We start from the raw sequence: 26,459 nt of genomic DNA, 5'->3' as shown, positions 1-26,459 counted from the left end.
TTCAACTGAGAGACAGGTGTGATTGGATACAAACTGAGAGGCTATGGCTGCTGTGATTGGATACATACTGAGAGGCTATGGCTGCTGTGATTGGATACGTACCGAGAGGCTGTGGCTGCTGTGATTGGGCGCACGGTTTTTAAGCAGGGAGGGGGAAGGTGAGAGACGGCATTTAACACTTTCACATCAGAGAGTACTATATTGGATTGTTTGGTGATACTGTATTATTTATTCTCTTTTATATTAGTTTTGTATACTTAAGACAATAAACATGAATACAATAAAAAATAACTAATTCTGTTTCCACAGTGTAATATGGAAACTGAACTATGTCAGGGAAAATGGTTCCATCTGTGATGATCGCTTCTGCTGAACTAGCCTCCTGTAAACTGCTCTTGTCAACAGTAAACAGCACACATGTTGCCCCTGTTGTCCTTGCTTGTATGAGTTTGTTTACTGTCCCACATTCAACACAACTGTTTCCTGCTGAACACCACGCAGTTTAAACGGCAGCACCGCTACTAGTCTTTTTTTTTCAAAACTGACAATCAGCAATTAGGAGCTGGTAGAGACAGAAACACATTAACTACTTTAGCATATATTGGTAAACTGTAAACTCGTTGACCATGTGTGACGGAAATACAATGAGTTCTGGTTGTATATCTCCCTCCCAATCTGTGAGGGCGCTAAATAGCGAAAGGGGATGTCTTTGGACAGGCTGGCCTGACAGTTCATTTCCAGAGTCGGGAAGTCGGTCAGGCTGGAAGGAAGCGAGACTCTGTTGCAGGAACGTATTGACCTGGAAGGTAAACGAGGTAGCAGCTGCAAGCAATAAAAGCAGCTGCAATTGTTTACCAAGCGGTCATGCGGGATAGCATAAAAGGGGCCAGAGAAACGCTAATCTTTTCCTTCGCTTGGTTTGAGATACAAGGAACTGGAAGGACCGGGATATTGTCCCTGAATAAAATAAAGAGAAAGAGTTTGTGAGTGTTTTCTTTGTTTTTCTGTGTTTAGTAACTGTCTGTGTTTTTGTGATCACTAGACAGCTAAGCACGTATCTGGAGCTGTCACCTGGGGCCAGCACCAAACCGGATCATCACTGCACTTTCACTCACTGTCTTTAATTATTATCCCCCACCGTGAGCACTACAGCACGCACCCGGACTGGTGACCCTGTTTTGTATTATTGTGGGACGGATAGAACCGTATTATTATTTTGGTTGTGCAGAACCTTTTTTGTAAATGCCCTCCATGTATTTACGCAGAGGTGTGTATTGCAGTAGATTTATTGTTTTGGTTGCCAGACCGGGATTACAAAATAAAGTATTCTGAACTGGATTACAATGGCCTGCCTGTAGTTATTTCTACACTGCATCACCCCTTCACCTGTACATCATCAGCAGCCACTTTGCCACACTCTTCTATGCATGGAAACGGAAAAGTGTCCATGTGTGTTACAGCATTTACTCTCTGGTAATCCTCACAAAACCGCCTGTTGTGTGAAATTTAATTACTTTAAATTTAAAAGGAAGTTGATGTGGAAGTAAATAAGACAATTACTTCACAGTAATTTTAAAAGGTCCTTTATTATTTCACACACACACACACACGCAGTTACATACACAGATGCTATACTGCAAATAACGATATCCCTAACGGGACACAACCCAACAAGGTTACATACAAAGATTATATTAATCACAGATCAATACAATCCATGAGACGCAACTGAACTAATTCTTACCCTTCCAAGCGCATCGGGAGAGCCCTTCGACCCTGGTAAGAAAAGTAGCTGTCTCCAAGAAATTACCGAGCAGGACTGCACGCTAATCCTCACGGCTGACTCTCATCAGAGCACAGGAGAACCCCGTCCTTTATAACTTACCAAGTTAGGCTTTAGCATGCGAGAGAGTAATTGGCCAGATCACTCCCTCGAGGCTCGGCCCTCTGAATAAACTATTCCTTTCCCTAGAACATTCTAACCAAAACAAGTTATATAAACGTGACAAAAACAAGTTATATAAGATATGGGGTTATTATAGGGCAAGGGCAAAGATGAACTCGAACGCATTTCTAGAACTTTCTAAAACACACTTTTTTTTTTATTACACCGCCACAAGCTATCTTTCTTTTTCACAAGCGCAATTGGCACTGCCCAAGGGTTACAGCTCTCCTTAATTACCCCAGAACCCAAAATACCCTGCAACAAAGACTTAACCTCTTTCTGCAACATTGGGGGTATAGCTCTATATCTTTCTCTTATAGGAGCAGCATCACCAGTGTGAATTTGGTGCTGTATAACATCGGTTCGCCCATAGTCCTCCTCATGGGAAGCAAACACATGCTGCCACTTGAAGAAAAGTGCATCTAACCTCTGTTTTCTTACAGTCAGGTCTTCTCGGGTACTGAGATCCCTGGGTTTCAATAGCGATGTCTTCTCTGGGGCCAGCTGACACAGGCTCACTTCCACGACTCCAGGTTCTCGAGTCACCAACTGGACTCCCTCTGCCTCTTCAATATCAGCACCTTCAACAAGAAACACATTAGCAAGTCTTTGGTGTTTCTGTACCTGAATCGGGTAGCTCTTAGTATTCTGAACCCGTACAGGAATCTGCCCTTTTTCTGCCATTGCTACTGTCCAGGCAATCTCAAAATCAGCTTCTTCACTCACTGGCTCAACCATACAGCAGTATGGCTTCCCAACAATGCCTGAGGGAACACTCCCCCAAATAATCAATTCCGTACAAGCAGAGACTTCGATGGTTTGGTAATATGCCGGCCGTACCACCCCAACCTTACCATCTTCCCCAGCAAATTTTTGTATCCGTTGACAGGTAGCCAGTATCTGCACCCATGCTTTATACAACTTGCTATCCACCTGGGAAAAGAACTTGGTACGGTCATGTCACAAAGATGGCCGAGTAGTGATGTCAGAACCAGGAAATGAATACACAGAGACAGGACAGATGAGGTGAAATGATGAAGATGCTTGCTTGCGCCGGTTTATTGTAAATAAAAGGTTTAAACAAACAGAAGACAGGACACGGCACTTTACGCCAAAATAAATAGACAAACAAAAATGGACTAATAATTAACAAACGGTGAGCAGATCGACACACTAACAAACACAGTGAGTTTAAATAAACAAGTATCAATAGCAATAGCAATTGATATTAAACTCCTACTTGGTTTTTCCTCCTCTCTCTCCCATTCCCTACTCACTGAACACCCAACAACCCTGAGTGAGTAAAATGTGCATCTATATATATATACTGTTGTGCTGGGATTCAATTACCAATTAATTATTCACTTGAATCCCAGCACGTGAATTAATTATGTGCAACCTCATGCTCACATATTAACTACTTTAAACACACGTTAAGTGATGTACAATCCCGTGCCTAAATACAAATATACATTTTAAACACTCGTGTTAGTCCCGTTTATATCCCATGTACCAATGCCTATAGACCAACATTTAACAAACCACACGCAACACATACAGCAAATACACACAGGGGCGGGCACTTTGTCACATACACCCCCCCCCCCCCCCCCCCCCCCCGTGCAAAGCACACATGGCCTCATTGGCCACCTCCCCCCTTAAAAGCCCAAAAGTCCAGCACAAAGTCCTGGGCCAGGACCAGAGGCTTCAAGGGGCCCACAGGTTGTAAGGCTGTCAGCAGCAATCCTGACAGTGGGGTGGCATACTCCTACCACTCTTCTGCTGCTGGTGGCAATGCCGGCAGCTTCCCACCTGACAGCGGAAATGCCATCAGCAGAGACATTAATAGTCCCCAGTCTGCCTCCTCCAGCCGGGGTGGTCCTGGCAGCGGAAAGGCTGCTTGGGGGGTGGTCTCCTGACCTTCCCCCTTCTTCATAGCCGGCAGCTCCCCTTGGTGGGGCTCTGACCACAGTACTTCCAGCAGCAAAAGTGCTGCAGTGGGAGCAGGTCTCCTGACCTCCCCCATGATCTCCGGCAGCAAAACTGCTGCTGGGGTTGGTGGTCTCCAGTCCTCCTCCCCCTTCTTCATGGCCGGCAGTTCGACCACTACAGGGACCCAGCAGGCATTCACCCTCTGCTGGTGGACATGGCAGAGGCAGAGGCAGCTCCTGCTGCTCTGCTCATGCCGATGGATGTGGCGGAGGCGTGTAGTCTCCTGGCGACAGAGGTGGGAGCAGTGTGTGGTGCTGCTCTCCCTCTCTTGCAGGGGACTGGTGCGGCTCTCCCTCTGCCTCGGATGGGGAAAACAGCAGGCATTCTTCCTCTGTTGGTTGTGATAAGAACATAAGAACATAAGAAAGTTTACAAACGAGCGGAGGCCATTCGGCCCATCTTGCTCGTTTGGTTGTTAGTAGCTTATTGATCCCAAAATCTCATCAAGCAGCTTCTTGAAGGATCCCAGGGTGTCAGCTTCAACAACATTACTGGGGAGTTGATTCCAGACCCTCACAATTCTCTGTGTAAAAAAGTGTCTCCTATTTTCTGTTCTGAATGCCCCTTTTTCTAAACTCCATTTGTGACCCCTGGTCCTTGTTTCTTTTTTCAGGCTGAAAAAGTCCCTTGCGTCGACACTGTCAATACCTTTTAGAATTTTGAATGCTTGAATTAGGTCGCCACGTAGTCTTCTTTGTTCAAGACTGAACAGATTCAATTCTTTTAGCCTGTCTGCATATGACATGCCTTTTAAGCCCGGAATAATTCTGGTCGCTCTTCTTTGCACTCTTTCTAGAGCAGCAATATCTTTTTTATAGCGAGGTGACCAGAACTGCACACAATATTCAAGATGATGGGGAAACCAGCAGGCATTCTTCCTCTGCTGGTGGTGATGGTGGAGGCAGAGGCAGCTCCAGCTCCAATCCTCGTGATGGTGGGGGAAGTAATACCAGCAGGCATTCACCCTCTGCTGGTGGAAGTGTGGACAGCAGGCATTCACCCTCTGCTGGTGGGTGGGGACAGAAGGCATTCTTGCTGTGCTGGTGAAGATGGGAACAGCTGCCTCTCAGGCCTTGGATTCCCACGGTCCCCCCGTCTGGGCGCCGGACGCTCGCGGTCCCCCCGTCTGGGCGCCGGACGCTCGCGGTCCCCCCATCTGGGCCAGGACGCTCGCGGTCCCCCCGTCTGGGCGCTAGTTTCTCCTCTTCATACTGCGTAGGGCATATGGCTAACGTGTGCCCATAAGCCCCACAGCCCGGGCATAACTCTGCCACGAGGTTCTTTAAAAAAACCCTCCCAGCCATCATCACCGACCTCCACCTGCTGTTGCTGCGGTTGCCGTTGTACAGGGCAGCGGGCCATGTAATGCTCACCTCCGCAGATGGGGTATGGTTGGGGTAGCTGTCCAAGGCGGTACCAGGGGCAGTTGGTCCTAGAATGCCCCGGCTCAGCACAACAGTAACACCCGGGCTGCTGTTCTTCCGGCTGGTGCTGCCTTCTGCCGTTCTTTACCATCTTTGTCCTTTTTTTTCCCCCCACACAAAAACACTTCTCCTGGTCTGACGCTTGGAGGCGTTGTTATCCCACGCAGGACACCACGTGTCACAAAGATGGCTGAGTAGTGACGTCGGAACCAGGAAATGAATACACAGAGACAGGCCAGATGAGGTGAAATGATGAAGAAGCTTGCTTGCGCCGGTTTATTGAAAATAAAAGGTTTAAACAAACAGAAGAGAGGACACGGCACTTTACGCCAAAATAAACAGACAAACAAAAATGGACTAACACTTAACAATCGGTGAGCAGATCAACACACTAACAAAAACAATGAGTTTAAACAAACAAGTATCATCACAGCGGGCACTTTTTCACAGGTCATGGTTAAATAACTCTTCCCAACAAGCAGAAATAACATTCATTCCTAACAGAGAAAGGCCTGGTTGTAAGCAATGGTCTTTAACCACAATCACCCATTTTTGTAAAATAGCAACCCCACACAAGGAACCTGCTAGCCATTAGCTGCGCGTAACAAAAGCCAAGCAAGTTCCGTGTTAATCTCATTCCCATTTGTTCCAAATTGTCTTCTGTATTCACTTTCTGCCATCATAGTGACCTGTGATCCTGTGTCCAAAATAAACTTACATTTGACCCCATTTACTAAAAGTTCCAGATCTCTCCCTATTGAGCGCAGATAGCCCATCCCCATAACCATCATAATATCTTGTAAATTCATCCTCTTGTACTCTATTACTCACCACGGGACGTCGATCCTGGAACTGCAGTTCCGCACGTATCTTTCTAGTTCAAAGGGATAATTGTTCCTTCATTTCCCCGAGTCAGCTCCTCCTTCAACGTGGCCCTCCAATCAGGATTATTCTGTGAAGTGGTGGGTAAATTAGAACCCTCACCTACTCCATAGCAAAGGGGTTCTTCAGGTTCCTTCGGATTCTCTTCTTCTAGTAAAAGGTCTTCTTGCCATATTGCATTAAAAATCAAAGTATCATCTCGCCTTATCCGAGTGCTGTACACCAAGTCATCGACCTGGAAAGGCAGCGATGTGGCAGCCGTGGATTGGAGTGGTTGCAATTGTTAACCAAGGGGGCGTGACTGACGGTACATAAGGGGATGGAGCAAGGTGATCTCTTCCTTTTGTTATGGTTAATGCTGAACCGGAAGGAGAACCGTATTGTAAAATGAAATGTTTTTTCAGTGTTTCAGTAAATTATTTTGCTCAAATTGTGAAGTGTAAAATATAAAAGATAGAAGCAGAAGACAAAAACATCTGCATTGGTCTTTGTATAAAGCAATTTAAACTAATTGCAAATTGGAAAATGACAAACAATCAAAGAGCAAATTGGAGAAAAATAGAAAGCAGCATAGTTCTTTGTGTAAATCGATTGAAACAAATTGCAAAGTGGAAAATGACACATCAGTCCTTGTGCCAAGCTATTTACACATTGCTAAATGAACAGAAAAACAACAAAACATAAAAGCAAAGAGAGTTTCTTCAGTCTTTGTGTAGTACTCTTAATATTAGGAGACGCCTTACCTTTGTTAATATGCGTTGACAGTCCTGTGGACATTTTGAAAACGCTGCTGCGTCGATCGACAGGGTCCTACCTGTAAACTCTTTATTCTTTACAATGAAATACCATTCACATGTTTTGTAATGTGTACTCACAATTGCAAGAACAGTATAGCCTGTATAGCCTACTATATAGCATATTGCACAGTATATAGCCTACTGTATAACATATTGCAGCTAGCCAAAGAATAATGTTGTAGCGAAAAGTGTAAAGGTACTAGCAATTTTTTTTTTTCTGGGCTGCACAGCCTGTAGCCAATACTGTATGTGCTGTTTGTTTTTAATGTATAGTATAACCCCCCTTTTTTTAATTTTGTGTAATGTTTACAGAATTTTGGTTGTAGTAGCCAATAAAATGACTTCAGAAACATTCAGTGTAGAAGTAAAAGCAGCGCTGGTATTTTAGACTCTTTGCCAGCCGACAAATGCAATGGTATAGGCTTCAATAACAAGACATTAGCTGTACCCAAATTGTGAAGACAAAAAAGTGCACTGCATGCAGGTGTGTGATTTTGGACAATGCTTCGTTGATACCAGGTTGTGCTGTTGTGATTGTAAACCCCATTTCCTTTATGTATTTATGTTACCATGTTTCAGTTCTGTCAGTGACACAGTTGTGTCCATTTTTCTGTTAGCCATCACCTCTGCTAAGCGGTCAGTGAACTGCAGGCTCTGCCTGTGCACAGTTCCTGTATGCGTGTTTGGGATAATGGAAACAGGGTATCATTTTGCACGAACCCTGCTTTCCTCTGTAAGGTGATTATTTCCACTTGAACCAGTCAGTGGAACTAGTGGCTTTCCATCAACCTCCCTTTGCAGACACTAGTTGTCTGTAGCGAGACGTCCCTCATACTCCCTCGCCACGGCTTTGGTATACTTTCCCAAAAGTATTGGTTGGTGGTTGTCTTAAAAAGGGATGATAGTTTACGGATGTAACCCTGGTTCCCTGAAAGAGAAGATGGTTGGATGAAAGAGGATTTGAACTCCAAAGTTGCCTTTCCAGTGGCGGTAATAGCAGGTGCAGCAGCTGCAGCTGCGTTCGGCCCGTGCAATCAGGGGGCCCTGGAGGGGTTCGAAAGTTTTTATTTATTTATTTATTTATTTATTTATTTATTAACAATGATAATATCCTTAGCGTTTATATTTGCAAATGTTACACATTTGTATCACTGTAGCTGCCAGTGTGCGGTGCCAGTAATTCAGATTGTATCCTCCCTCATTTCAACAGATATCGCGATTGTTTTAATTATCCTAACTTTTTTCCCCCGGAGGCAGGTACGAGGCACATCTTCATGGAAGGTTTTGGGGTACTATTCAGCACAAACATTTGCAGTTATATTGTGTGTGTACAATACATCCTGTAGTTTTGACAGAAGCTGCTGAGTGCTGCTGAGTGTACCAGAATAAACTACAGCAAATCAACATACCTATATGTCTGATTTAAAAATTATAAAAAAAAAAAAAAAAAAAAAAAAACGTTTCCTATGTGAGACAATTTCTGCAGATGTCTGCAGAATTGTGAATTCTGTAATCGCAGAATTGGGGAACCCTGGTAGGGTTAGTGATTAAACCTGTTTGTTTATAATTCTAAAATAGTGTAGTGTTGGATGTAAAGATGAACGCAAAATACAATAAAATAAAGGTGAGTAGAAAAGGTTTTTGTTACGTACTGTTTCACACATGCTAACATTCTGACAATTAAATACAATTCAATATTGAACACTTGATTTGGTGTGTTTGATGTTTATAAATAAGGGTTAAATTAACATTTGGGGAGGGGGGCCACAATAAGGTCCTGCACCCGGGCCCATCTTCCTCTTCCTCCGCCACTGAGCCTATCAGCAGCTTTGATATAAAATGCTCAGTGATTACCTGACTTGTGGCAGGCATATCTCAAAAGTATTGACCCCTGTCGAGAGCAAGAGGAGGAGGGTGAGCCATGCCAGGACACCTGATGCGTGCGATTGGAGAGGTAGCAGGAGAACCAGGCAACAGCAGTGCTGAAGAGTCCCAGGTCAGCGAGGGAGAACAGGAAAATAAAGTGGTCAGCTTCGTCAAAGGCAGCAGTGAGGTTCAGGAGAATTAGGACACAGGAGAGAGAGCCGACACAGGCAGAGAGTAGAGAGTTCATGACAGAGAGAAGAGCAGTTTCAGTGGAGTGTGCCGGGCAAAAACAAGATTGGAGGGGGTCGAGCAGAGAATGTTTGGACAGGAAAGCGGAGAGCTGGCGGAGTACCGCTCGCTCTAGGGTTTTAGAGAGGATCGGGAGGAGGGAGACAGGACAGTAGTTCTGGAGGGTTGAGGGATCCAAGGAGTGTTTTTTGGGATGGGGTGATGCAAGCCTGTCTGAGAGAGAGAGAGAAACAGAAAGTAGAAAGAATACAATTGCTACTCGTGCTGGAAGGACTAGCATGGTATTTGTGTTTTGTGAATATTTTAATAGTTACTTACAGGGTTTTCATTTATTTTTAAGGTATGTGGCACTTACAATGTAGTAGGGGGTACCCATCTCATCATGGCATGTAGGGCTTAAAATGGTGCATTCTGGAGCAGTTGCGGATGGTTTAAGCATGTGCTAGACTAGTGGTGGTCTGCTTGTAGTGTCTGACAAAGAACTCCATCAGATCAATGAAGGAGTTTTATTTCAGCCTGCTCACAGCAAGGCAAGAGCAACAAGAAGAAAATTGATGTTGTTGTACAGTAGCAGTTGCTGAGGAAACTCAAGATAATCCAAGGACAAGGGGAAACTTTATAGGTCGTGTAATATTAAGCAAAGAATAAAAAATCATTTATTTCAGGACGTTGCTCTGTAACCCTTCAGCTGTGTAAGAAGAAAAGGAACCGTTCTGAAATAAATATTTTTAATCATTTAAACCTTTTATGTACGTACAAAATACATTTTTTTAGATGTACAAAAGAGGGTTTATTAATGTTTAAATATTAATCAATATTGCAAATATAGATTCAATTTCCAATTGCTCAGTTGAATTGACAATTTCTGATTGATAAAGTCAATACAGCCTGGTTAGAGTAACTCAGCACAGCATGATTGATAAAGTCAATACAGCCTGGTTAGAGTAACTCAGCACAGCATCATTGATAAAGTCAATACAGCCTGGATAGATTAACTCAGCACAGCATGATTGATAAAATCAATACAGCCTGGATAGATTAACTCAGCACAGCATGATTGATAAAGTCAATACAGCCTGGATAGATTAACTCAGCACAGCATGATTGATAAAGTCAATACAGCCTGGATAGATTAACTCAGCACAGCATGATTGATAAAGTCAATACAGCCTGGATAGAGCAACTCAGCACAGCATGATTGATAAAGTCAATACAGCCTGGATAGAGTAACTCAGCACAGCATGATTGATAAAGTCAATACAGCCTGGATAGATTAACTCAGCACAGCATCATTGATAAAGTCAATACAGCCTGGATAGATTAACTCAGCACAGCATGATTGATAAAGTCAATACAGCCTGGATAGAGTAACTCAGCACAGCATGATTGATAAAGTCAATACAGCCTGGATAGATTAACTCAGCACAGCATGATTGATAAAGTCAATACAGCCTGGATAATTAACTCAGCACAGCATCATTGATAAAGTCAATACAGCCTGGATAGAGTAACTCAGCACAGCATGATTCATAAAGTCAATACAGCCTGGATAGAGTAACTCAGCACAGCATGATTGATAAAGGCAATACAGCCTGGATAATTAACTCAGCACAGCATCATTGATAAAGTCAATACAGCCTGGATAGAGTAACTCAGCACAGCATGATTGACAAAGTCAATACAGCCTGGATAGATTAACTCAGCACAGCATGATTGATAAAGTCAATACAGCCTGGATAGATGAACTCTTCCGTAATCCGTATCATTCTACAAAGTCAGTGTCCTTTGATCAGCTTTGCTAAAGTTTTCTTTTGCATTTCAAGCCAGAAATGCTTTGCTTGGTCGAATCAGCACAATTTGTAAATGTTCACTATATGTTTACCTTCTGTATAGATTTATGTAAAAAATAAATAAAAAAGAGCTTTGTATTTGAAATGATAATTATTAATTTGTGTGTATGTTTTTTGTTCTGGTTGTTGCTATTATGGCTTGAACAATATTCTCAAAGGTTACAGTGGGTAATAACTGGTCATTACATATTTGGAATGCTAGACGATGTAATCAGACTGAAATTCAAAAACACACGTGTGTGTTTTCTTCTGTTAATACTACTATGGTTTTCTCTGGCAGGTCTTTCATGTTTCAACAGGAAGCAGCACAGACTGCTTGCTGTACTGGCTGCTGCACTGACACTAGCTCCATTAACCACAAATAGTAGCATCCTGCTTGAATTGTGTTTCACATGCAACAGGTCACATATTTTGTGTAGTCTCATGACAGTATTTTGTGTCGTCTCACTGCAGTATTTTGCTTCCTTCGTTTTTTGTGTTCTCTGTAAATTGTACATACAGATCTGGTTCCCATTTGAACAATTTATTGCAGGAAGCGATCGTATGGCGCTGTTTAAAATGTACTGTACCTGCAAATCTGACACACCCATATTCTCTCCTTTTCGCAGACGCACTTCAGCAAACCCACCAGCTCAGAGTCCCAGGTCAGGCAGTCGCCGCTGCTCCTTCTCTCCAGGCATGGTCACTGCCTCTCTCAGCACACCAGTTCAACAACCTGGAGATGCAGCAGAAACAGATCCAATTTTTCAACTTCACAACATTTTCGAGGACATGAAGTCCTTCATTCATAAGAACATAAGAAAGATTACAAACGCGACAAGGCCATTCAGCCCATCTTGGCTGTTAGTAGCTTAATGATCCCAGAATCTCATCAAGCACGTTCTTGACGGATCCCAGGGTGTCTGCTGCAACAGCATTACTGGCGAGTTGGTTCCAGACTCCCACAATTCTCTGTGTAAATGAAGTGCCTTCTATTTTCTGTTCTGAATGCCCCTTGGCTAATCTCCATTTGTGACCCCTGGTCCTTGTTTCTTTTTTCAGGTCGAAAAAGTCCCTTGAGTCAACATTGTCAATACCTTTTAGAATTTTGAATGCTTGAATTTTGTCGCCGCGTAGTCTTCTTTCTTCAAGACTGAATAGATTCAATTCTTTTAGCCTGTCTGCATATGACATGTCTTTTAAACCCAGACTAATTCTGTTCGCTCTTCTTTGCACTCGTTCTAGAGCAGCAATATCCTTTTGTAGCGACCAAAACTGAATACAATATTCAAGATGAGGTCTTACTAATGCATTCTACAATTTTAACATTACTTCCCTTGATTTAAATTCAACACTTTTCACAATGTATTCAAGCATCTTGTTGGCCTTTTTATAGCTTCCCCACATTGTCTAGGTGAAGACATTTCTGAGTCAACAAAAACTCCTAGGTCTTTTTCATAGATTCCTTCTCCAATTTCAGTATCTCCCATATGATATTTATAATGCACATTTTTATTTCCTGCGTGCAGTACCTTACACTTTTCTCTATTAAATGTCATTTGCCATGTGTCTGCCCAGTTCTGAATCTTGTCTAGATCATTTTGAGTGACCTTTGCTGCTGCAACAGTGTTTGCCACGCCTCCTACTTTTGTGTCGTCTGCAAATTTAACAAGTTTGCTTACTATACCAGAATCTAAATCATGAATGTAGATTAGGAATAGCAGAGGACCTAATATTGATCCCTGTGGTACTCCATTGGTTACCACACTGGTTTCTCCTCTAATCAGTACTTTCTGTTTTCTACATGTTAAACCGTTCAGTTTAAGAATTAATCTTTGATGCAGGACATTGTCAAAAGCTTACATAACGTTCCTAACTCGTCAATTTCGATCCTTCTATAGGACAAGGTAGAACCTATCCACCTGCTTGATGTGGGAAATCTGAGAAAACCCAGCGGAGCTAAACCAAGTGTGCGTAAAGTTCCGCGTGATCCAGGATTTGCATAAACTAATAAGTATGCTAGAAATGGAGCTGGAAGAAGTGCGACAGCAACAGGATCTTGAGGAACTGGCATACCCACAATTCATGGAAGTCTGCATCACCCCTAACAGACTGAAAGCCACCAGGGAGATAGAAGGTCAAAAAACAGTTGGGTTCAGGTAGGCAGAAGCAGGGAAAAAAAGAAACTTCGTCAAACACAACCACCAGAAATCAAAACAACCAACAAATTTGAGTCACTTCAGAATTTTGATGAGCAGAACCAACAACAAGAGAATGAAAGGAACAACATCCAGGACCCTATTGACAGTGGTGACCAGACAGCAAAAAGAAGGGAGGTCATGTTTGTTGGGGACTCCATACTGAGAAACACAGCAAGTTCAATTCGCAGTTTGGACCCCCTTACTACAACAATGTGCTGCCTTCCGGGAGCCTCGGTCAAGCACATCACTGAGAACGTGGACAGGCTCCTAGAATGAACAGGAGACGACCCGGTAGGAGTCGTCCACATCGGTACAAACAACATTGGAAGAGACAGAACAAAATCCCTGCAAAACAAATTCAGAGAGCTAGGATGGAAATTACTAGTACTCAAAGAAATGAAAGAAGTAATTTACAAACCGCTAACCAAGATCATGCAGCAGTCTCTTGACACAGGGGTGGTACCGACAGACTGGAAAATTGCAAACATAACACCGATCCACAAAAAGGGAAACAAAACTGAACCAGGTAACCACAGACCAGTAAGCCTGACTTCTATTATATGCAAACTTATGGAAACTATAATAAGCTGCATGCAGGAAATAAAAAAAAGTAGTAGGAGTGGCAAACACTGTTGCAGCAGCAAAGGTCATTCAAAATGATCTAGACAAGATTCAGAACTGGGCAGACACATGGCAAATGACATTTAATAGAGAAAAGTGTAAGGTACTGCACGCAGGAAATACAAATGTACATTATAAATTTCATATGGGAGATATTTAAATTGGAGAAGGAATCTATGAAAAAGACCTAGGAGTTTTTGTTGACTCAGAAATGTCTTCATCTAGACAATGTGGGGAAGCTATAAAAAAGGCTAACAAGATGCTCGGATACATTGTGAAAAGTGTTGAATTTAAATCAAGGGAAGTAATGTTAAAACTGTACAATACACTAGTAAGACCTCATCTTGAATATTGTGTGCAGTTCTGGTCACCTCGCTATAAAAAAGATATTGCTGCTCTAGAAAGAGTGCAAAGAAGAGCGACCAGAATTATTCCGGGCTTAAAAGGCATGTCATATGCAGACAGGCTAAAAGAATTGAATCTGTTCAGTCTTGAACAAAGAACATTACGTGGTGACCTAATTCAAGCATTCAAAATTCTAAAAGGTATTGACAGTGTCGACCCAAGGGACTTTTTCAGCCTGAAAAAAGAAACAAGGACCAGGGGTCACAAATGGAGATTAGACAAAGTGACATTCAGAACAGAAAATAGGAGACACTTTTTTACACAGAGAATTGTGAGGGTCTGGAATCAACTCCCCAGTAATGTTGTTGAAGCTGACACCCTGGGTCCTTCAAGAAGCTGCTTGATGAGATTCTGAGATCAATAAGCTACTAACAACCAAACGAGCAAGATGGGCCGAATGTTCTTGATTTTTCAGACAAAACTTTAATTACAAATGACCATCTCCCAAGAGGAATGATTTAAAATTTAAGTGAAATTTTAAAAGCACAGCTGCAAAGAAGATCTCGCAGGCATGCGGCCTTGCCCATAGTTATACACGTAACAAATACTCTTTGTTTTTTTAATAATTGATTTTCAATCAAAGCTGGCTGATCTTTCCAAAACATCACACCCATCGCTATCAAGATGTTTAACAAAAGTAGCCACTATGATTGCCAGCCTTTCCGCGCATTATATAAAATTTCCATCTCAGACGGAAGGTCAAAATATCAAGCAGAAATTTCTAGCCGATAGCGGGATGCTGGGTGTGATTGGTCTAGTCGAATTTCTAGCCGATAGCGGGATGCTGGGTGTCATTGGTATGGTTGATGGCTCACTTTTGCCAATCAAAGCGCCACCTGGTGGAGATGAACCAGCCTATGTGTGCCAAACCACTGGGGACAACCTTTTAATTTGCCACTTAGTGATAAATATGCCTACATACAACTTTAAGTAGTGTAGCCTTATTCAAGGTATACATTATATAAAAGAAACATGATGAATGATTGTTAAACTTTGTACCGGCGTCACGGGAAATAAGTTAGCATTGCCTTTTTGAGCCTTTCTGCGCACGCTCGAATCTTAGAATTTAAAGGCAAGGTTCTGTGGAGATTTAGCCAAGATTTTACGGATGCTATTTGTATTTTTTTAAGAAACGAAAACAGGTATTGCCGACCGTATTTTTTTTTTTTTTTTTTGTTTAAAATGTGACGTTTGTCATCTTATTTATCGAAGTGTATTGCAGACACTTTTTTTAAACAGAAAAATAATATATGTCTCATTTATCGAAGTGTAAATGTACGTTATTTATTTACTTATTCGTTTTTTTAAGAAATTTTATTTAAAGTAAAGCGCTCGCTGTGTTTGGATGTGCAGTGTTATTTTTAACAAAATCAATTGTTTTGTCAGTATAATTTGTTTATGCAGAGTGAAAATCACTACTTGTCAAAAGTTTATTTCCTTTCAAACACTTATTGATACAGAGAATACTTTTTGACGTTTAAATCAAGTCTACGTGTGGGAAGTTTTTAGTGAAAGATGATGTTTAGATAGATTTTTTGAGAAACCCACAAAACTATTGGCTTCATATACATACTTTCATACGATCATACAAAAAAGAACAACACGCAGCCATATATATATATATATATATATATATATATATATATATATATATATATATATATATATATATATGGACGTGTATATACACACACCTGTATTATGAATGATACATTCGAGTGCAGTACTTACAGATCGATGCTTGTGATGCCGTCTGGTTTTGTTTTTTGTATATTAAAAATACATTGTTTTAGATTTTTGCCTTTTTTTGGGGTGGGCTTGGGTAGTATACATTATAGATCTTAAAGCTTAATTGTTTCTGATGTGTCGTAACCAATATACAGAATATCGTATGCATTTCGTAATATTTGTACAAAGAAAACCTATAATGTAATTATCCGGCGATTACAAACTTAAAATGACAACTCTGATGATGGTTTAAACTGGGAATGTTAAGTAACAGATATTGTGATATTATTTAAAAAGTGTTATTATAACGATTTAACACAAAAATAAAGCCACGTCTTTGTAGTAGCTAAATAACCGCTATTATTAAATAAAATACAACATGATGCAATACAAAGTGTTAACATTATAACAATGTGTTTTCGATTTTAACCACATATAACGTAGCTTTAATAAAGATCCTGAAGACATTTTTAAAATAAAACAATTTTCGGAATTAAAGTTTACCGACAGAAAATGGAGACGGCTTAACCTTGCCTTTAAATTCTAAAATTCGCGCGTGCGCAGAAAGGCTGAAAAGGCAATCGCTAACTTATTTCACGGCTAACTTCTTTCCTGTGACACCAGATCAGTAACACTGCGCTTTTGCTGTAACTAAAGAACTGTATTCACCACGAGCACTAGAGCATGCGCTGTGGGCTGGTGTTTGTGTTAGGTGTGGGTGAACTGAAATGTGACTGTTATTATTTCGGGGCCAACCAGCTGATTTATAAATAAGCAATACAGGCTGCTGCCTTGCTTCATTAGCATTGTTATTGTTTACTGCTTTTAGCCATCAGGCATTGGTTTATACAATTAAACCTTCACTGCAGCTGGATTATGGTTGTTTGTCTGATTATTGATCACCTGCACACAGTTAAGCACTTTCCCACAATTATTATTATTTACTGTGTTTTTTTTGTCATCAGACAATTTGATTTAAAATTAAAATAACATTGCCCCTGGGTTATCTTCCAAACATCTCCAAAGTCCATCCCTACCTTTACCTCCCACATGCATAGATGCTTTGTCATGCATTTGTCTCCTCTTGACTCGACTACTGCAACTCTATATGGTGGTCTCCCGGTAGACAACATAAATCTACTGCAGCTAGTTCAGAATGTCGCTGCCAGGATCCTTACCAGGCGTAAAAAACGTGATCACAACAACCCCCCCCCCCCACTTGCTTTAAATCAATGTTCCAATCCATGTTCCTTAGCCTGATATCTGCTATTAGTTGCTGTGTTGCTGCTACTATTTCATGTATTATGCTGCTATCATGTATTCTGCTCTGTCCACTGTATTTAATGCACTATTTCATGTATTATGCTGCTATCATGTATTCTGCTCTGTCCACTGTATTTAATGCACTATTTCATGTATTATGCTGCTATCATGTATTCTGCTCTGTCCACTGTATTTAATATATTATGCTTTTTTTTTTTACTGTATATCATGTGTTATGCATTTCTCTGTATTTGAAATATTATGGATTTTCTTGTATTTACTTAATCTTGTAAAGTACTTTGTGATGGTGTTGCACTATTAAAGGCACTATATAAGATAAAGATTGATTGATTGATCTTTGTCTGTCTGTTCATTAATCACTGCTGCATTTCTGCACCTCCACACAGTTAACCACTTTGCCACACATGATGTCAGAGAAAGGGAATGGATCACGTTTTACTTGCAGCGTTTTTGGAGGTGCTGGACAGCAGACGGGAGGTCGAGGAAAGACAGAGAGAGGAGCGGTACACTGCGCTGATCGAGAGGGTCGGGCTGGTGGAACTGCAACAACAGGACCCGTGATGACAGCCCCAAAACCAGGACACAAACGATGACGGCGGAGGATGATCCAGAGGCCACTGGTCACTGGTCACTTCTGAGTGGCTGGCTACCATCGCGTCATGGCCCAAGAAATTCTGGGCAAGCCAGCTGGGACCCCGTCTGATCGGGGAGGCTCAGGCAGCCTATCAGGTAATGACAGACACCGAAGCCGCACAGTACAACCTGCGGCGCCTGAATATCACGGGGGAAACATGCCCCAAGGTTGTCTCACAGAAGTTGTGTGATCACATGGTGCACTGGCTCAACCCTACCCAGAAAACGAGCTTGGAAATGGGCAAGGTGATCATAGTTGAGCAGTTCAGCCATGTGGTCAGCGCCGAAACCCAGGTGTGAATACAGCGCCACAACCCCGACACCCTGAAAGAGACTGTGACACTAGCCGAGGACTTTGAGGACTCCCTGGTTTCCGGCCAGGCCAGCCTACTCACCGCTCAAGCACAATGGAGCTGCCAAGTACCACCTCCTCTCTCCACTCCACCATCACCAGGACCGGGTCTAAGACCTCCTAGACCGCCGACCACAATGGGCAACCATGCCTCCCCTCCATTGTGTGTCACGTGGCCATCTCCTGGATCCATGGAGATACAGCGGCATACCCTACCTTAAAAGTATACTTATTGTTAGGACCAATAAAGCATCACCTAGTAGTAGGGGGTACGGAATTTTGTATCTGTTATTTGAGTGTCGGTGTCAGTCTATGACATATGTACTCAAATGTTTCTTGTGACATGCTAAAATTCTTGACCCACTGAGCCTCTGTAAAGTTATCAGTCTGACGAGCAAGTGTGTGTCCATATTAATCAGCTTCTGTGCTAATAATAATGTAAAAAAATTAATTACATTAAAAAAAAAATTAAATACATGTTGTGTATATATATAACTTGTAGAATGTCTTAAAAAGACCTACACAGATTTGGTTAGAAGCTATTTGTTATGTTCTGAGAACATTTAATAATTTTAGCAATGTTTAATAACCAGTAATCCATTATAACCATAATTTCTACTGCAACAGGGCCATGAGCCCTGTACAGAAAAATGAGTTTTTATCGCTCCACTTGAAATGCTCTTTGACTTGAAGTGACTGAGACACACACACACACACACTGAGACACACACTCACACGCACTGAGACACACACACACACACTGAGACACACACTCACACGCACTGAGACGCACACACACAGACACACACACGCACTGAGACTGACACACACACTGAGACACACACACACTGAGGCACACACAGAAACAAAGAGACACACACACATACATATACACACACACAGTCTCAGTGTGTGTGTGTTAGTCTCAGTGTATGTGTGCCTCAGTGTGTGTGTCAGTCTCAGTGTGTGTGTCAGTCTCAGTTTATGTGTGTGTGTGTGTGTGTGTGTGTGTGTGTGCCTCAGTGAGTGTGTCTCAGTGTGTGTCATTCTCAGTGTGTGTGTGTCAGTCTCAGTGTGTGTGTGTGTGTGTGTCAGTCTCAGTGTGTGTGTGTGTGTGTGTGTGGCTCAGTCACTTCAAGTCATACAAAGAGCATTTCAAGTGGAGCGATAAAGTGGAGCGAAGCGATCAAAAAAAGTTATAAGCAAGAATTGTGTGAATCTTGGGCCCCAGCACCTTTCCAATTGTACCTGTTTGCTTGATGCTTGACAAGATTGGCCTGATTGCTTCGCCTAACTTGTGCTTTTGTGTTTGATATCATCCCTTTAAACAGCTGTTATGTTTTTCTAACTTGATTTTTTACATTGACAGTATTATTCTTATAGACATCAATTGCTTTTTTTTACTAGATCAAATAATGAATAAGGTGAGGGAAAGATGGTTGAGAATGTGTATGGTAAATAGACAGACAGACAGGACAAGAGAGTAATAAGTTGAGTAATATAAGAGAAATGAGAAAAGATTTGAAAGTAAAATAATGGTAGAAGGGACTTTCGGACAGTATTGAAAGTGTAAACATTGTATTCTTTTAGTTCCAAATGTACATCCATCAGTGGTGAAAACAATATGTCAGTTTTGATAGGTATTGATATATTAATATTAACATAGGTACAAAACTACAATGATATGAATGGTTAAAAAGGTGCACATGCATGTCAGTGCTAAAGGGTAGTATACTGACACATTTTAATGCTAAAAAAACCATTATTCTCCTTGTTATAGAGGTGTTATGAAGTTAGGCCAATGTAAGGCATTTGTAAAGCATTCGATCTCTTCATAAAAGGCCATGTCCATGTCCTTTGCACTTGTTGGCCATGGTTTGACTTCAATGAATGCATCATTTAATGCACCCATTTTCCAGAAGCACCCATAGCAAGAAGAGACACATATTGTCTTGAAGTAACACCCTGTCCTCGGTGTATAATGAAGATAACTGGTCCTTCCTGTTGTCCACAGTAATTTTGCTCTTCTGCAATGCAGTAAACTAGGCATTGTGTCACTTTGTAACGGTCCTCTTTGATTTGCACTGCAATCATTCTTCCTGTTGTCTGAATAAGTTCACTTACTGTGTCTGAAACCATGCAAGATACTTCAGGAGAAATTTCAGACAATTTGGTGAGAAACTGCAACATCTTGCTGCTCACCTCTATTGAAGGGTTCTCCTAAGAAGTGACAAATATCACCAGTAGTTAGAGATGCAGTGGATGGCAAGTGATCATAGTGGTAAACAAAGCTCCTGATAGCCTCTTGCTGATTGTGTTTTTTTGAATCCTGCAGAAGCTGCAAGTGAAGAGGGAACTGCAATGTTGCATTTGCAAAGCATGAGGTGAGATTGGGGTTGCTCAAGCCTCTGAATGGATGTGTAAGTGCAAGTGTTCTCTTAGAAGATTGAGACTTATGCTGATCCTGAACATTGGTGATGTCTCGGTGAATGAAATGCACTCGATCTTTTACCTTGTGTCCCTTGTGCGTGTTGGTCTCCTTCAAGCTATCAATTTAGGGCAATAAATCTCTCTGAGCCTATTATACTCTGCACCTGCAGTTTGAGGTGCCTTAATGCAGGTGGGGTCAAAAAGTTGATTAGGTGGTGTGGCAAAGTGCCCACCCCTGTGTGTATTTTGTGTTATATGTTGTGTGTGTTAATGTTGGTGTATAGTCATTGGTACACTGGATATAAACGGGTCTGTGTAACACAAGTGTTTAAAATGCATATTTGTATTTAGGCACGAGGATTGCACAGCACTTCACGTGCAGGTAAAACGTAATAATATGTGAGCACAGGGAATTGCACTTTTATTAATTCAAGTGCAGTTGTGCCGCGACTCCAGTTGAATGATTGATTAGCAGTTGAGTCTCGGTACACCTGCATAAAAGCAGCATGTTTTTATTCACTTTGGGTTGTGCGTTCGTGAGTGGAGAAGGGGAGAGAAGGAGAGTAAAATAACAATTGCTACAGCATGCTGGAAGCTCGAGCACGGTACTTGTTTGTTGGGTTCGTCCACATTTGTTTTGTTTGGCCAACGCCCCCTTTGTTTTGTGTGTTTTGTTTCAATCTTTTTGTTTATTATTATTATTATTTAATAAAACTCTGGACGCTGTACCGTCACAGGTTCACCGCCATTCCTCCTTGTTTGGAGTCTGTATTTCTGGTCTGACGTCACCCCTGCAAAGCCATCCTGTTCACAGGCGCTATGAGCCATCCCAACACAATAGCTGCTCCAAATTCTACAGGAGATGCATCGCACGTCAGCACTACTGGCAGCGTCAGGTCATAATGCACTAACACTTTCAAAACCATCAGACCATTTCCATTACATTTTTCCGCAGTAGCGCAGTCATGGGGCTAATCAATGTGGACAAATTCGGAATAAACTGCATGGTAATTTAGAAGGCCCAGGAATGACTCCAGTTCTGGCACATTCTTGGGAACAGGTGCTCCAACAATATCTTATGTTTTCTCAGTGATGGGACTAATTCCCTGCTCAGTTATTTCATGCTCAAGATATTTTACCGAATCCTTTTACTGAAACTACATTTGGCTTCTTTAAGCCGTATGCCGTGTCGTCCAAATAACAACTGACCCCTTCCAGACAAGATCTGTTCTATAATTCGCTGAAAGATAGGGGGGCGCTAGCTACTCCATACGGTAGTCGGTTGTACTTAAACAATCCCAGTGGCATGTTTATTGTAAGTATTTCTTTGAGTGTTTGTTCAGCTCCACCTGCTGGTAAGCTTGAGAGAGGTCTAACTTTGAGATTAGTTATTAGTTATTAGGAACTTATTACACAGAGCTCCTACTGCATCAGTAACTCCAAGTGTCTTTCTCCAGTCTGGTTTCAGTATCTTATTACACAGAGCTCCTACTGCTTCAGTAACTCCAAGTGTCTTTCTCCAGTCTAGTTTCAGTATCTTATTACACAGAGCTCCTACTGCATCAGTAACTCCAAGTGTCTTTCTCCAGTCTAGTTTCAGTATCTTATTACACAGAGCTCCTACTGCATCAGTAACTCCAAGTGTCTTTCTCCAGTCTAGTTTCAGTATCTTATTACACATAGCTCCTACTGCATCAGTAACTCCAAGTGTCTTTCTCCAGTCTAGTTTCAGTATCTTATTACACAGAGCTCCTACTGCATCAGTAACTCCAAGTGTCTTTCTCCAGTCTAGTTTCAGTATCTTATTACACAGAGCTCCTACTGCATCAGTAACTCCATGTGTCTTTCTCCAGTCTAGTTTCAGTATCTTATTACACAGAGCTCCTACTGCATCAGTAACTCCAAGTGTCTTTCTCCAGTCTAGTTTCAGTATCTTATTACACAGAGCTCCTACTGCATCAGTAACTCCAAGTGTCTTTCTCCAGTCTAGTTTCAGTATCTTATTACACAGAGCTCCTACTGCATCAGTAACTCCAAGTGTCTTTCTCCAGTCTGGTTTCAGTATCTTATTACACAGAGCTCCTACTGCATCAGTAACTCCAAGTGTCTTTCTCCAGTCTAGTTTCAGTATCTTATTACACAGAGCTCCTACTGCATCAGCTTGCTGAGTCTCTGCGCAACAATGCAGGGACATTTCCCTTAGTCACTACAAGAGCTGAATTAAAGATTTCTCCTCGGTGTGTTACACTGACATTGAGTTTACCCAACACATCAAGCATTTCATTTGTATATGTCTTTAACACACAATCAGTCAGCTGGAGCTTAACCTTAGGAAACTTTTGTTTGTACACTTTTTCAGAAATCAAAGTTACAGCAGCTCCTGTGTCTATTTCCATTCTCATGACTACATCATTAACATTTACATTTACATAGTACGGTTTTTCGCACTCAGACTCATGGTTACTGTTCTCAGAATCCGTTCTTAATGCTGGGGACTCTGGGGTGTCCACTGGCTGATTTACGAGGTAGTGAGCCCTGCCAGTGGCCCGTGTCTTGCAATGTTCTCCAAGAGTCTCTGCTTTCTTCTTCGGTGCAGTTGAACACGAAGCCCGCTGTGGAAAGCATAATGCCTTTTGCATCCCATGTATTTGTTACATCATTATCTCATTGTGGAACTTCAGCCTTTATTCCATTCATGGTAGATTGGGCTGCCCCAAATCATCCTGCTAATTCAGACAGTATGTCACGTCGGTTCCATGTTCTACTTATTGAAGCAATAGTACTTTGTTGTACATATTTTTCAAGACTTTGGTTTAATTGTTGTTGCAATATGTTTATAGTGTGCGGTTAGTGGGTGTTGCATGGGTTTCGTTTTTAATCTCTTGAGGTTAGATCTATTTTTGTACAATTTTCATTTGAGGAGCTAGTCCCTTATCATACCAAACCACTGTGGGATTGGCTCTTTTTCGAGTTCTTCACAGGAGCGGTTTCGGTCACTTCTCTGTGAACACAAAATAGGTCAGGGTACATCTTGGAGTTCCTGTAATACAGACAAACTCAATTAGTATGTATTCCTGTGGAACCATAACCACTGGCCTCATGTGCCATGTCATCAAGAGTGTCTCGCTCCTGCTGTCTCGTATGTGGGTTAGTTACAATTTGTGCCATTTAAGGCAATACTTGATTCAATCTTTGGTAATCAATAGTCAGTCTCCATTTCCCTTCCCCTTTGGGCACATGGGTGAGTTACATTGTTACACAATTAGAGCATTTCTTAAAATTTTATTCATTCTAAAACTTGTTTTGAGTTTGCAGCTGTGAGCTGTGCCTTCAATATATACTATTAACACTCCTCAGCTGCTGGACAACTGCTCAGACACCTTATCTGCATATTGCCTGTTCTCTGGCAACACGTCCAGAATCTTATCTTTCACTGCTTCTTTGAGCTAAACTTCTAGCTTCCAGTCCTATTGCATCACCATTGCAATCCATATTTTATTTTAATCCACTCCTTTACAACAATTCCTGAACTGAAACTTTCCGTTCAATTAATTCAACACAAATTAAACAATCATGCAGACTCCTGAAAATAAAACATTGATTTAATTCTGCATTTTTAGAAACCAAATATAAACAGCCCAGCTGGGCCCCAGCACAGGGGAAAGCCAACTCAGACTACAACACAGTACTGTACACATTACACTTCAAGACCTCTGCTCACCTACACGCACCAATCATATCACACACACACACACTTTTAATCTGTTCTTTATTTCACCTAATACAGTTTCATCAATCCTATCTGCTAGCGGCTTAACTACTGAATATGGGATGTGGTTTCCCTTAATATACTCACCCTCCTTGGTAAACCAGTAGCAGACAGGAAAGAATGTAGACTGCAGTGAATCCCAGCTCTGTAGTAGGGGGGAAATCTCCTGTTGTATGAAATGGCTGATGACAGTAAACATGAACACACCACAGCAGCAACACAAACACACTAATACATCAACAATATCATAGAACAGTCTCAAAGTCCTCCCTATAAGGAGTTGTTTTTTGCTCAAAGCCTGGGGAAACAACTCCACTATCTCACACAAATACAGCAACCTTGAACACATTCTTTCCCTAATCTTTTACAAGTGCAGCTGCATCAAAAGCAAAACAAAGTCACTCTGCAGTAGAGCATTTTGAGCAATAGCAAAACAGTCAAAACAGTAGCAAAAGCAATCATCTTGCACTAGAACGTTCTGCCTCGAAAACATCACGCAATCCTCCTTAACCCTGCAAGTGCCGACCTGGGTATTGGCTGCTTCTTCAATTCCAGGACCGGAATGTATTTGTCTTACCAGATTTCGTACCTGAGCTCACTAGGAGGCGATCTGCTTACGGGGAAGTTGAGCGCATTTTAAGCAATGTCCCCGATAAAAGGTATGGTTTGCTTTTCCCTGCTTATTTAAAGATTTCGTTTAATGGAAGCCAACACATTTTTCAAAACCCAGAGGATGCTATGACTTTTATCAAACAGACTATTCTGCTTAATACAAGTTCCTCACATGCTTGATCGGCATGCTAGGTAAATCAGAGTTTAAATCCTGTGTTCTGGTCTTGCCCTTGAACTGTGCAGAAAACCTATTCATATGGGGAAGGGAAGATATTTTCTCTCTGGATTTGCTTCATGCAGGCAGTGTAGGGTTGTAATGCCTCGACGCTGTCTTTTATAATGTGGCCTAATGTGTTTATATACTCACAAACCAACAAATATAAAGTCTAAATACAAGCACCTTTTTTTCTCTCCTTTTGATGTTTACTAAGTTATGTTTTCAAAATACTTCGGGGGCTTACTGTTATGATTTAGAGGGGAGCTCTAGTTTTCAAAATTAATTTCAATTGAGCCTTTTTACATAGCTTAAATCCGGTTATACTTACTGCAATATGAATATTACTATTATCATTATTTGGAAGTGGACTACTCTATAATGTTGGAGGTACCACAGCAACATCAGGGCATATCCCTAACTAGTGATTTTTTTATATAACTCCCTAATAGAGCACCACACACATGTAAATAGAACCCCCCCTAATACAGCACCACACATAAGCATATAGCACCCCTGAATAGAGCACCACACACACATGCAAATAGCACCCCGAATACAGCACCACACATATGAAAATAGCACCCATGAATAGAGCACCACACACATGCAAATAAAACCCCTAATACAGTACGACACACATGCAAATAGCATACCCGAATACAGCACCACACACATGCAAACAGCACCCCCGAATACAGCACCACACATATGCAAATAACACCCCCAAACATAGCGCCACACACAAGCAAATTTAACTCCCTAATAAAGCACCACACACATGCAAATAGCACCCCCTAATACAGCACCACACACATGGAAATAGAACCCCGTAATAAAGCACCACACACAAGCAAATATAACCTCCTAATAGAGCACCACACACACATGCAAAAAGAACCCCCTAATACAGCACCACCCATATGCAAATAGAACCCCCAATACAGCTCCACACACATTCAAGTAACACCCACTAATACAGCAACACACACATGCAAATAACATTCCCTAATATAGCACGACTCGTATGCAAATAGCGCCCCTAATACAGCACCGCGCACATGAAAATACAACCCCCTAATAACAGCACAACACTCATGGAAATAGCACCCCCGAATACAGCACCACATACATGTAAATAGCACCCCTGAATAGAGCACCAAACACATGCAAATATCACCCCTGAATACAGCACCAAACAAACATCTAAATGGCACCCCCTAATA

The sequence above is a fragment of the Polyodon spathula genome, chromosome 34, assembly GCF_017654505.1.
Source record: "Polyodon spathula isolate WHYD16114869_AA chromosome 34, ASM1765450v1, whole genome shotgun sequence".
Taxonomy (NCBI): Eukaryota; Metazoa; Chordata; class Actinopteri; order Acipenseriformes; family Polyodontidae; genus Polyodon; species Polyodon spathula.
Note: the sequence above shows the minus strand (reverse complement) of the source record.